We start from the raw sequence: 12,784 nt of genomic DNA, 5'->3' as shown, positions 1-12,784 counted from the left end.
CTCACAGTCCAGGGTACCCTCAGCACCGTGTCATTGTCACCCTGCAGTCCACCTCCTTTCTGTGCACTCTGCCCAGTACTTCCTCTGATGTAGCAGGGACCTTATGACCCGTTTTGGGTTTCATGAGCCTCTGTTTTCAAGTCACAAATCACCTTTCTGAGCAGAGCTAGGTTTAGGTCTGCAGTAACCTCCAGCTGCAAAGAACCCGTGCCGTGCAATAACACCCTGGGCTCTTGTGGCTCACCCTGGCACTGAAGGGCTGCCAGAGCGTAGATAAATGTCCTGAATGGAGAGTTTCAAACTGGGACATCTCCCCACCCAGCTTTGCCACAGGGCTGGTGCTCAAATCCTCTCTCCCCACATCACCCTTTATGGGATCATGGTCCTCATCCTTGGCTGTGACACAACTTTGACCAGCTATTCTGCTCTTGGGGACAGCCACTACCCCAGGCAGCACCTCCCCACGGGGGATGAGGCCCAAATGAGGGTTATGAAATGATGCTACAGCCAGCAGAGGGAGTGCTCAGAGCTTCAGGATTCTCAGGGACGGCTTGGGAAGCTCCGAGAAAATGAACTAAACCAACGCGGGAGTGACGGGGTGCTGAAATAAAGATTGTCCCTGTCTCAGCTGCCAGCCTGGTGATGCTCAGCTGTGAGAGGATGGGGAAATCATCTGCCATGAACCCTCCTGGAAACCTACTGGATGAGCCAGAGATGAGGACCCACAGCGAGAGACATGCTTGAGACTCTTAGACTTGAGGAATTTTGCAGAGTCTGTTCTAAACTGCCGGGTTAAATCCCCCTATTCATTCATTTCTGGCTTTGGGCTCTTAACTTTGGGGTTTGGGCTTTCCAAATGAAGTCATTGCTGCATCTCAGTTAGCAAGGAATCACTCCTATAGCATTTTATTTCCAAAGCAATTGTCCTTGAATCACATAGGTGCTGGAATCAGGAGGCAGTGTGTGGGATGCTTAGGCTTGGCTCTGCCCACCAAACGAACATTTAAAGCAGATCTTCATTTGATTTTAGGCCAAACAGAGCAACTTGCTTTAGTGAATTAAAGACTTAACATCTGGCAATATCTGTAAGTCTCTTATGTTATGGAAAGGATCTAAATTATTCTCCATGGAATGTCTCAGTCGTGGCGGGGGCTCTCTGCTCTCACACAATATTGGAAATATAATTAGTTTCCCAAATGCACACCATCAAAGACTCAAGCCTGGCCCTTTCCTGACCGTGTGGATTCCCCAGATTTTTAAATGAAGGCATTTCAAGCACCAATGGGCAATTTTGCAACTAGTCTCTAAGCAGATCAATAACTAAAAGCAATGCAACGAAGTCAGGTGTCTCTGGATTGTGTTAGGACAAGCCCATGAGAGGATTCTGATGCGGATGAGATAAATGCCATTAAATCACTTGCAGGGTGAGGTTTAAGTGGGGAAAGCCTAGCACTGAGTGTTAGGAAGGTGTTGTGCACGGCGAGCACCACCGCGGGCTGATTAACGCTGCATGCAAACCCTATTGCGAGCCCGATAAAAGACAATGGGACGCATTTTCACCACTAAATACATCAGGGATGAAAGGGATCTGGGGGAAGAGGCAGAAAAGACAAGCAGGAATGGCCTGATCTGCCCAAAACCTGCTTTTCTACTGGAAAGCAAGGAAGCTTGCTCTACATACCTGAAAAGAAAAAGTTGAGAGAGACCCGGTGGCAGCCAAGGTGGTTGTGGCTCTGAGAAGAGTCTTGATGGTGCACAGTGGCCAGATGCCTTCTGAGATTTAATATCTAGAAGGTGAAGTTAAGCCCATCTGTACTGGAGTGGTGTTTGGTGGGCAAGAGGCAGCTACTCAGGGGGATAGCCCAGCTGTCAACAGGAAAGATTCGTAGGGTTTGAATCAAAGGAAGATGACACAGGCTCGGTGGAGCAGAGCCAAGGCCAAAGAAGGTCTGTGCTTGAAACCCCTCAGCCACCCTCCATTACAGCCCTGCCACCAGCCCTGGCAGCCTGTTGATCTTGCTATTCCCTTCTCAAATCAAATCAGGATCAAATGAGGAGAATAAATCCATAGCAAGGAAATGTTCCCCCGCTACCTGCAGTTGCAATCCAATTCAATTGAAATCTCATGCAGCTCTGCAGCAGAAGACACTGTCCATCCCACCAGCTCTGTCATGTGCTGTGAGTTGGTCCCAGCTTTTAGGTGGAGATGCCTTGAGCCAAGACAGACTGGTATTTCAAGCTTATACTTACTCAAAATAAATCTGGGAGAAAAGACATCACTTGCTTGTGATGTGGATGACTCCTTCAAAAGCTGAGTCTGTCTCACTCCCAGACTGGGAAGCCTTCATGAAGATGGAAGGGTCAATCCTGTGATAGGCTCAATGAAGGAATAGGGAAAAAAAGACAATGCAAAATGGTTCAAGCAAGGATCCGTTTGGACTTTTATTATGATTAACTCGAAATCAGCAAGAACAACCAAGCTCTCAGCAAATCCATTTCAGATATGAGCAGCCTTCTAAAATCAGTCTTAGTCAGAAATATCCTCCACATGTGCTACTGCAAATCCCCTTTTTGACAACACCTGATGGCTGGTGCAGGAGCAGGATAAAACTCCGTCCTGCAGGGTGGTGGGAGCTCTGGTGTGGTGCCTTTCCCCTTGACTGCCACACCCTGCCCCTGCAACCCGTGCTGCAAACCATTTTATTCAACTGTACCGGAACGCCAAAGAGCACATCCTCTGGGCAGCCCAGCAGAGATGTGGGCTCAGCTTGGGCACTCACTGGGGCACAGTAAGGTTCAACAAACCAGGGCTTTCCTGATAGAAACCTCTTGTCAGGACTGCAGGTCCCCCAGCTTTATAGCTGAGCTGTTCTTCCCCACTCCATCCAGGACCCTCGCTTGCACACTTTGCTTTACCTCCCTGACAAAGTCACAAACAGCAGCAGGGTGGCAGAGCTCAGGAACAGCCTGTGGGGGAGAGGGCTGTCTGTCACAGAGCCCTGGAGCAGCCTGTATGATGAAAAAAAGGCTGTGTCTGGGAGGCTGGCTCTCCACAGACTCTGTGCCACGCCAAAGAGGCAGGTGGGAAAGCAGATGTTGTTTGGGTAAATGTGTGTCAGCAGTGTCTTCTCAGGCAAGTGTTGGGCATTGGAGGCAGGTAGAGCACAGCCAGGTTGAACCAAGTGAAGTGGCCCACTGTGTTTGGTCTGAGTGGCTCCTGCAGCCTCCCACCCACAGCTGTGCCTGGAGCAGCTGGCTTTGGGATGCAGAGATGCTGCTGCCTGCAAGGGAGTTCCATCCACCATCTGGGCTTAAGACCTCAGGAGATTCTTGCCCCCATCAGATGGTCTTGCAACAGCACCACAGGATCAATCCTGATGCTGGAAACCAGTGGGCAGAGAGAGGTAGCGCACAGAGGCTGCCATGCTGGTAAGCAGAGGCCATGTGGTCGTGGCAGGGGTAAGAGCAGCCCAGAAGATGGGAACCACCACCAAAACCCTCCAAGCATGGTGGAAGTGGCTTCCTCAGCCCCAGCTTTCTCGGTGGCCTTGTGCAGGTCACGTAGCCCACTTGCAGACTATCACCGTTCCCCGGATCTCACCCCCATGAGTTACCCATCAGCCAGGGCAGACCTTTCAAAGCAGTTACTGAAGCTCAAGGGCTGTTTTCCATTTTATTGCAGGGATCTGGGGCTGTTTCCACTCTGATGACCAGAACCTGGCTGCAGCCATTGCTATCCTGGCAGAATCATGCCCAGAAAAGCATGCTTCATTTAAAAGCCAAGTGCCAACATCCCGAGCTGGTTGTTTAGACTAAATGAAAGGTTTTCAGGAAAAAAAAAATTCAGTCTGACTGAAATTCCACCCCCCTTCCCCAGGAGATTACTCCCTATCTGGTTGCCTCCCGAAGGTGGGAGCAAAGGCTTAGCAGTGAGTCATCTTTCACTTTGTGTGCCCCAACAGTGCTGTTACTGCTCTCATGTGGGTCTCTGGGAACGGCGAGGGCGGCCGTGGGTGGGAGAAAGCGGCCACAAAGCACCAGCCACCAGAGTGGGTTTGCACCCCGACTGCACTGCTGCATGTGGGGCTTCCCCAGAGTGATCCCCTCCCCAGGACAGTTCTGGCTTAGGGCAGGCAGGACCTGCTGCCCTCCACGAGTGGGGTCTCAGTGGGTTGGCATGGAGCTGTTGAAACACCCCAGTGACTCAGACAAATACGAGATGACGCTGATGTAAGTTAATTAGTGAGCGAGGGTAGCACTCAGCCTGCCCAAATGAGCCCGAAGCCCCTGGGCTGACTCACTGGAAACAGTGAGGTTCCCCCAGAAAGGGATACCAAAGCAGCTCGTAGGAATCAGCAGTTGCAGGCACTCAACATCTCCAGGAGCCCCGAGTGGGACCCAGCAGGTCTGGTCTGAAATAATTCCCCACCTTGGACACTGAGGTTTCTTGGAGAGAGAGCAACTTTCCTCTAAAAGGAAAGGGGATGCTTGCTACCCATTGCAGGATTTTTCCCTCTCCTTGTATCACATGTAGAGACAAAGGAATTCATTCTATCTCTGGAAAACATCTTTTTTCTTTTTTTTTTTTTTTCCGCTTTGGATTAGGTTCGTGGAGAAGAGATTGTTCCAGTCTGGCACCTCTTGTGGTTACTGTGCTTGTTTTGACTAAAAAACACCCGTGTGATCTCTACATATTTGAAATGGTTGCCTTTAATGCAAAAAAAATCTAAACAAAAATCTCTGCGATGTACTTTCAGGCAAAACAAAAATTTCTTTGGCATGAAGATCTACCTGCCAGACTGAGATGGCTCAGCAAGAGACCCACCTGGAGAAATGAAGGAAGGAGAGGTGGGCAGATTTGGAATAGGGACTCGATTTCCACTGCTGTTATTACACTTGCTGACCATTAGATTTGTCCAGGTGTTTGCACAGCTACAAGGGCTCACTACAGCCACACCTCATAATCAGGGATGCCCTAAACTGGGACCAGCTGAAGTCTAAAGCATTATTTCCAATAAGTTTTGTGCTGTCCCATGGAACATTTGCCCATGCAGGTGTTTTAATTGCTCTCTGCTGTCACTGCCTCAGCAGCACGTCCTTGCAATCGGCTCAGATAGAGGCAGGGGTGCTGTCACGGGGTTAGGGAGGGCACACAAGCAGTGTCACAGGCAGGCAGGGAGTCACCTCCAGCTCATCCAGGTCAAGGCACCCAGGGTGTGCATCCCACCAGCTCCACCAGGAACACACCACCAAGGTTAGAATCCCAGTGCCACGGGAGGTGGCTGACAGAGCTGATATCCACACATGGATTATGCAGGGAAACGTTCGTGGGGGGTCTCCCCTGGCTGGGGTGATATCTTTCACTGCAGTTTTCTTTAAACTGTGGGGAAGTTGGATTAGGTGAGGAATTCCACAATTTCTTAGCTTTTCAAATAACATGTCTGCGATATCACCCGGTCTGACTTGAGCTCCCACCTGCCTTGGGAATTCAGTTAACCCTTTGCATGCTGGCTTCACAGAGAGCCTCTCTGGGGCCAGCTGCCTCTGGCTGATGAAGAGACAGGGACTCGAGTGACACCACTGGCGTGGTGCTGGAAATAGGGGGTAGCATCTGAATCACCTGCCATTTGGCTCTACCTACTCAGACAAGCACTCGCTTCCCCCTCAGCCCAAAAATACATTTGGACACACACACACATGCCTGCACGTGCTACGCAAGCATACCACCTGCTGTTTTGAAAAGCTTACGTGCATGGGTTTTTGGGGAGGGTTACCTTCCAAGCAATTAGTAACTAGCTTAGCAGTCTCAAGAGTCCTACCCTGTGTGAGGTCTCCTGCTCCAGAAGGGCTGGGATGTGGGGAAAATCCTTGCTTCTCTCACCAGAGCCTTGCTGAAACACAGCTGGCACCATAAAACCCTGCTCTCCATCACACAGGATTGTGTTATACCTACTTGCTCTGTGGCACTACTCAGAGATGCCAATCTCAGCTATTCACCTGTCCTTGGAGGTGAAACAGCTGTGAGCTGGTGACATGCCCAGGCCCACCCTGGCTGGGCCCTGGCTCAGGGCACAATACCCATCTTGGCTCTGCCAGCACCACGCCACACTATTGCCATGCTCAGTGAATTTTTCAGCAGCAGAACATAAACATTTCTAGTGAAGTGCACTTAGTGTGAGTTGCTTTGCCAAGAGCTGTTGCCTCCCCTCCTTCGCTATGACTGTGAGACAGAGTTCTGTTTAAGAGAGAAAACAAATTGTCCACACCTCCTCCCTCCCCATTGGGCATCCATCACTCAGGGCAAGGGCAGTGTGGTCCAGAGGGGATGCTGGCAGCATGGGTGGGCACAGGGTGTCCCTGTGTCACCCGCATCAGGAAGGGGAATGAGGTGAGGGTGTACTAAAAACTCCCATACAGCCTCTGCCAGCTGTAGCTACTGGGAGTCCCAGCCTCAAAGGCAACAGGGTAACTTATCCCTGTCATGAACTGGTGCATGAGGATGAAAACCAGAGAGAAACTAAGTGGCTTGCCCAAGGTGATGTGCAGATGCAGTGGCAGAGGCAGAGGCAGCCTCTGTATGAGTTCCATGCTGCCCCTTGTCCCCATGCCCACAGCCACCTGCCCGTGGGATCCCAGCCCCATATCCTATTCTGGGGTCTTCACTGCTCACCTCAGCCATGAGGGCACCAGGTGATGGGCCTGCAGCACATTTATCCTGCCCAAAATGTCCCAGCCTGAGGAAGAAGTGATCCCTGATAAGGTGTGAAGCCCTGGCCTGGAGGAGATGCTGCCACCCAACCCTCTCACCGAAGACAATGAGAGCTGCAAACAAAGACCAGCACTGAAGCACAGCAGCAATGCAAAAAGAAAGAGAAAAAAAAAAAAAAAAAAGAAAAAAAAGGAAGAAACGCCTGAAAGATACATAGCTGGGATTCCAGAACCCCTCAGAGGTATTTGGGCTTAGCCAACAGGCTCAGTTTTTTTTTTTTCAAAGCCATTAATTACACAACAGAGACATATCTGCACCACTCCACCTCGCTGTGGCAAATAAGGGCCCCACGTACATTGTCTAAAATGCATCACCCTCTGTGCTCCATGCCATCAGCTCCCCTGGGCACTTGGAAAAATAACCCATCCCATGGTGGTGTTTGCAGCTGGCTCTTGTATCTGATTTTGTGTGGAGTATTGAAAGGGTGCTCAAACCATGCACCTCCCAAGGGTGCATCTGGAATGCATGAGCTGCATCCACAGGGGCAGAGGGTTGGAAATCCCTCCCAGATCACCTGGGCAGCTTTGCTGAGCTGTTTGCACAAGGGGGCCAAGGGAAAGGTCTTCAAGAAGCTGCACCAAGGGAATGCTGGTGCATATAGTGACTGCAATCACCTCTGGCATAGCCCATCACTGGCACCCACCAGCCACCCAGTGATGGCTGCTCTGTTGGAGCTGCTGGAGAGGATCTCAGGAACAGCTGCTGTGTCTCGTTTTTTGGGAAGGACTTTACTAGAAGCTCACTTCTTTTCTCTCATTAACCCAGCAGTATCCAGCCAGACTGACCAGCTCATACTGACACTCCTGTGAGCAGGATGAAACATTTTTAAGGGTGATCCCTGAGTTTTCCAAGTGCAAGTAGAGCACAGTGGTGTGTATGAGGGTGCCTTGCTGGAAGAGTAGACACAGACACCCTGAGAGCACATGGTGTGCTCCTTCTCAGAGGCAAGTGGCATCCCTTCACACCACCTTCCTGCTGCTCAGCTCCTCCCTGGGAAACACAGGGATGCCTCTACTAGTGCTGCCTTCCCAGAACATTCCCACTGGGCCATCCCTGCAGGGTCACAGTCTTCACCCCAAAGAACTCCTAGTCCAAAGGGTTTCCTGCTGCCTCCTGTAACATGCTTCATGTGCAGGATGTTTTGACTCTGAGCTTGCCCTGTAGACAGACCCATATTTGTACAAAGCTGTAGAGAGGCAATTTTATACCCTGGTGCTTGGAAGAACTAATTGTACCTGCTGGAGCTTTTATTGGTCATTAAACAATCTTGGACCACTTCTTCCCCATGACATTCCAATGGGTGTTTTGATGGCAATGCTTAAAAAAAAAGGAAAACAGGAAATGGTGATGGGCTTAGCTGTTAATATAGGCACAGACACATCTTACTTCTCTGCTACTCTGTTTATTGCACATTTTTGACATAAATAATCAGACAAAACTTGGAGCCTTCTGGGCTTCCTCTGCAATGAAAAGAAGCTGGGGAGAGGGCAGGCATTTTTCCTTTTTTACCCTATTCTACCCTTCTTGGAAATTCCTTTCAGGAAGCTGTTAGCTGAGCTGGAGTCCTCCTTGGCAACTGAGGATAACCAAGAGATGTTTGCTGTCCCACAGATGAGGGGAGAAAGGAGACACTTTTCTTCCCTTTCTGGAATCATCTGACCCAGGGATTCCTTGTCCTCCTCCTTTTGGGCCACACTGCAGACAGGATCCCAACAAAAAGACCCACAGAGCTTCACTCGCTGAACATCGTTTGTGCTTTTTCTATTCCTCCCTCACACTTGGCTGCAGGGACCCCACATGCTCCTTCCCACAGCCTCTTGAGCCATGTGAGGCTGCTCACACTGGAGCTTTTCTCTAGTCACTGGGGACATTGAATTTCAAAAGACATTACAGGAATATCAAGTCTGTCCAGCCCATAAAAAAATGCATAGTTTGTCCTCCATATAAACAGGGGTGAAAACACTACCCTGTTTTCACTGACAGTGCCTTTTACCACTGTCACAAATTCCTCTGGCACGGTGAAATAACTTACGGTGGAATAACTTCATTTTTGCTTTGCTCAGCAACCTCCAGGTCCTTAGGAAGCAAATGCCAACAACTCTCCTGAGCACCTTAGTCCAGTAAGTGCTCCAAGGCATCAGTAGATCTGGCCAGGAGTTGATATAAGAGTCCCTCTTTCTCTCTGAACATGCCAAAAAAGGTGCCCTGCTGATGCCTAAGGGCATCTGGCTTTTTCACTGCCCATAAAACAATCCTGCAGCAGAAACCCTCTGGGCTGGGAGCATGGCCTCAAAATATTCTTGCTACCCAGAGGTGCCAGGAGTCCTAAAACAGACCTGCCCAGCTTCTGCTTTTGTTTGTTCTATGTTGACCAGGGCCCCAGGTGAATTATTTCTCTCACTTTTAGTTCTTTGACTTCAATTTTTTTGCAGGGACCTTCCATATATCACACCCCTCTTTGCCAGTGAATCTTTCCCGTTCCAACAGTTTAGTGTGTCCCAGGATCAATATATCTCAGCATGCAAGGACACGGTGTTATTGTCAGGTTCCTGGGTACAAAGCAAAAGGTATCACTTTCTTAAAGCCACTGAAAGATGCTCTGGTCCAAGTATGGTTATTCCTCAGCCATTAAATAGCTGCACATAGGACTCTGGCTAATCCCTCTCCAGTCTCACCAGGGATGGCTTCTTCCAGTCCTCAGTGACCCACAGCCCACCCTCACCTTCTTTGTGGCTCATCTTGGGCATCTCAACCCAGATCTGAGGGGCATGTCAGTAAAGCTGACCTGGCTGTCCTCACTCGTGAATTTAGGAGAATTTAGGGTTACAAATTGGGGTACCTTTGTAGTGCTGCAGGCACAGCACCTGACCCACGCACTGCAAATCCCCGCTCTGCCCACCTTGTCATCTGGGCTGTAACTGTGAAATAAACCAAATGAGCATCACAGGCTGTCTTGTTTGGGCTGGGATTAGGTAACCTCTTCTTTCTCTGGATTCTAGGTGGGAGAGGAAGAGAAAAGCAAAGTAAAGTTCTCATCCCTGAAGGTATCTGCTTGGCTCACCTCCCTAGCAGCATCTCTAACATCCATCCTGGCCCAGGACCACTGCATTTCTGCAGTTATTTACATTCCTCTGCCTTTGCTGAAGCTCACATCCCTTTCTGCAAAGTCCAGCCTGGCCCAATTTTTCCGGTTCTTCCCCCTTTCCCTGGAAAGCTTTCCGGCCCAACGCCACGTGTTGGTGGCCACCCACGAGACGCTTTGATCAGCTCAGATGGGCAGTGCCGCCAGGAGGCTTTGCAGTCTGCCCCAGCGCTCCCCAGCCGCTGCAGCAGCAGCAGAGGATTTCCCTCCGAGTCCCTGACATCCCCTGGTCCTTTCAGGGCACCTTTCAGATACTGCTTTTATTTCAGCTCCCACTTTAGCTTCTCTTAGTTTCAGATTACTTTGGTTATCTTTGCTTTGTGAACATCGTCCTCCCTCCTTGCAAATTTAATGGGAATCCACAACTGTAATTTCTCTCCTGAACTGCACCGACGACCACGGAGTCAGGCAAAAGCAAGATGCGGTTATTTTTACTGTATTTTCAATGTTTTCGGGTGATGCTTTGCTGCAGCCCCATCCACATTCAAGCAAAATAGCTTCCTGGGATTTTGCAAGACCCTTGGTGGTCAGTGCTGTGCCCTACAGGCCTTCCTATCCCTCTCTTTCTGCCTCCCTCTCTTTAGGTTTGCTGCGTCCTTGGCTTTACTGGTCCTTCTCCTGTTCCCCCTTGCTGGCCCTCCTCGCAGGCAATGCCAAGGGCTGGAGTTTGGGGTGGAGGCAGCTATTGTTCCAGCTATCTGCAGTGTAATGTTCCTTATGACTGTATTAAATGAAGGGCGGAGGTCACACATCCCTAGTTTAAATTAGGTTTCGGCTGACCTTTAACAATATTACACTCGTGGATCCTCTCATAACTCACCGAAGAAACTCCCCAAGGGTTTTACCACCTCACTCTTTTCTTCCTACTGTAAGGATGCCCGAGGCTTAATGTGCTTCTCTCCAATTTCGCTTTGATTTCTAATCCTATCCCCTTCCTCCCCTCCCAATACAGATATATTCACTCCTTTAAAGGTGGAGGGAAAGAACCTGTTCCTTTTCTCTTCTGGGCGACAGCTCTTTCTTTTGTGTCTCTTTCTTCCCTTCCCCGCCCCCCTCCTCTTTCTTGACACAATGCACTATTTATTTGCACTGAAGGATAACTAAGAAGCAATTAAAAGATCAAAAGGCACAAACACAAGTAGATCCAGTGGCAACTTGTGGGGTTTATTTTGCTGTGGCTGCTGCTGAATCTTCATCAAACTGCTGCCGTGTTTTTCCCCCAGCCAAAGGACACCTCTCTTACTGGGTCGCCTCTTCCTCCAAACCGACTTTTTTTATGATCGCAATTTTTCACCCCCATTGTTTGCTTTTGCAGTTGTTTACTGGAAAATCACTTGTTTTTCTCAGGGAGATTAACCCTCCAAGCTTTCTTTTGTCTACTCTCAGGAGGTCCTTGTGGTGAGCTGGGGGAAGGGAGCTGGGCTCCTTCAGCTATTAACAGTAGCTTACAGCCCTGCTGACCCCCCTGCCAAGGTTGGGTCCTTCCCTTTGATGGGGTTCTGCTTTTGCAGGGAGGAAAGGTGGCTCGCTCTTTGTTAAGACCACCTCGGCTGAGCAGTTTGTGAGGACACACAACTCGGACTTGCTAAGTCCTGAGCATCTGGGAGAAAGTCTAAAAGCCCAAGGTAAGGAGAAATCTGGAGACCCGGCACATGCCAGCAGATGCTCAGTCTCGTTGACGGGCAGGTTACTTCTTTACATTTTTAAATGTCAGTGTAGGAGCTGAGAATTGATGCCTGTGGTTGAGTCTGATGCGCACGGAACTGCATCCTCAGCATCTCCCAGATGTGCCGAGGTTTCTGTTGCAGCCTACAGCCCCGACACCAGGACTGCTGGGTGTGATGTGCAGAGGCACATCCCAGAGGACAGCACAGCAAACAGAAGGATGCTAGGGAGGGAAGGAAAGGATGCCCAAAGCCTAGTGAGGAAGGATAATCCTGCCCACGTTTTCTTGGGCAAGTTTAGGGCAATTGCGGCTGCTGAGAGATGAACCAAGCCTCCCATACTTGGGGGAAAATAAAGTACAAACTTGAAAAGAAAGCAAAATAATAAGGGTTTTTTATTGCATGCTGGGGTGAGGACTGCTGCATCCTTGCCCTTTCGCAACACTAGCCATGGCAAGCGCTACCTGAGGTGGGTCAACTCGCCGCTCAGGTCTCAGGTAGCCCTAGTCCTCTGTGCTCCAACAAGGGTGACACGCGTGGCCCTGCACCTCCGGGCAGCGGTGAGGATGCGGGCACCGCGGGCTGCCTGGGGGCTGCCTCTGAGAGGCAGCGGGGCTTCTTCCCCGGGCCAGACTCGGAAGGCAGATTTTCGGGAGCGGGCGAGCGCCGGCCGCTGCAGCCCGGTGTGCCTGCCATGCAGCAGCGCAGAGCAGCGGCAGCGCGTTCTGCCCGCGCTGCTGCACACGCACGGCAAAGCCTGGGAAAAGTCCCTTCGGCTCAGGGGCAGCAGCGCTCGCCTGCAGGAGCCGGCGGGAAGCAGAGGCGACCCAGCTAGCGGGGACCGCGGCGGGAAGGTGCTCGGCGAGGTGCAAGATCCGGGTGCGGAGGGGCAGCGTCCATGTTGTCCGCACGGACACGCAGGGGTGGCCGCGGGGGCTCGCAGCCGCTCCGGCGGGGCTCGCTGCCCGCGGCGGGGCAGGCACGGCGGGCGGGAGTGCCCGTGCCTGTGCCCGGGAGTGCCCGTGCCTGTGCCGGGGAGCTCCTCCGAGCCGTTCGGCGGCCGGCGCGGACACCTGTGCCCGTGTGCACCTAGAGGGGACCGAGAGAGCTCGGGCTGGGGATCTCCCCTCTCCCACCCCGCCGCGACTCGGGGCTCGGCACCTCGCAGCGAGACGCGCTCAAGGGGTGCCCCTCGGTATTTTGGGCAGG

Source organism: Catharus ustulatus, chromosome 6 (genome assembly GCF_009819885.2).
Source record: "Catharus ustulatus isolate bCatUst1 chromosome 6, bCatUst1.pri.v2, whole genome shotgun sequence".
Taxonomy (NCBI): domain Eukaryota; kingdom Metazoa; phylum Chordata; class Aves; order Passeriformes; family Turdidae; genus Catharus; species Catharus ustulatus.
This window is presented reverse-complemented; position numbering follows the sequence as displayed.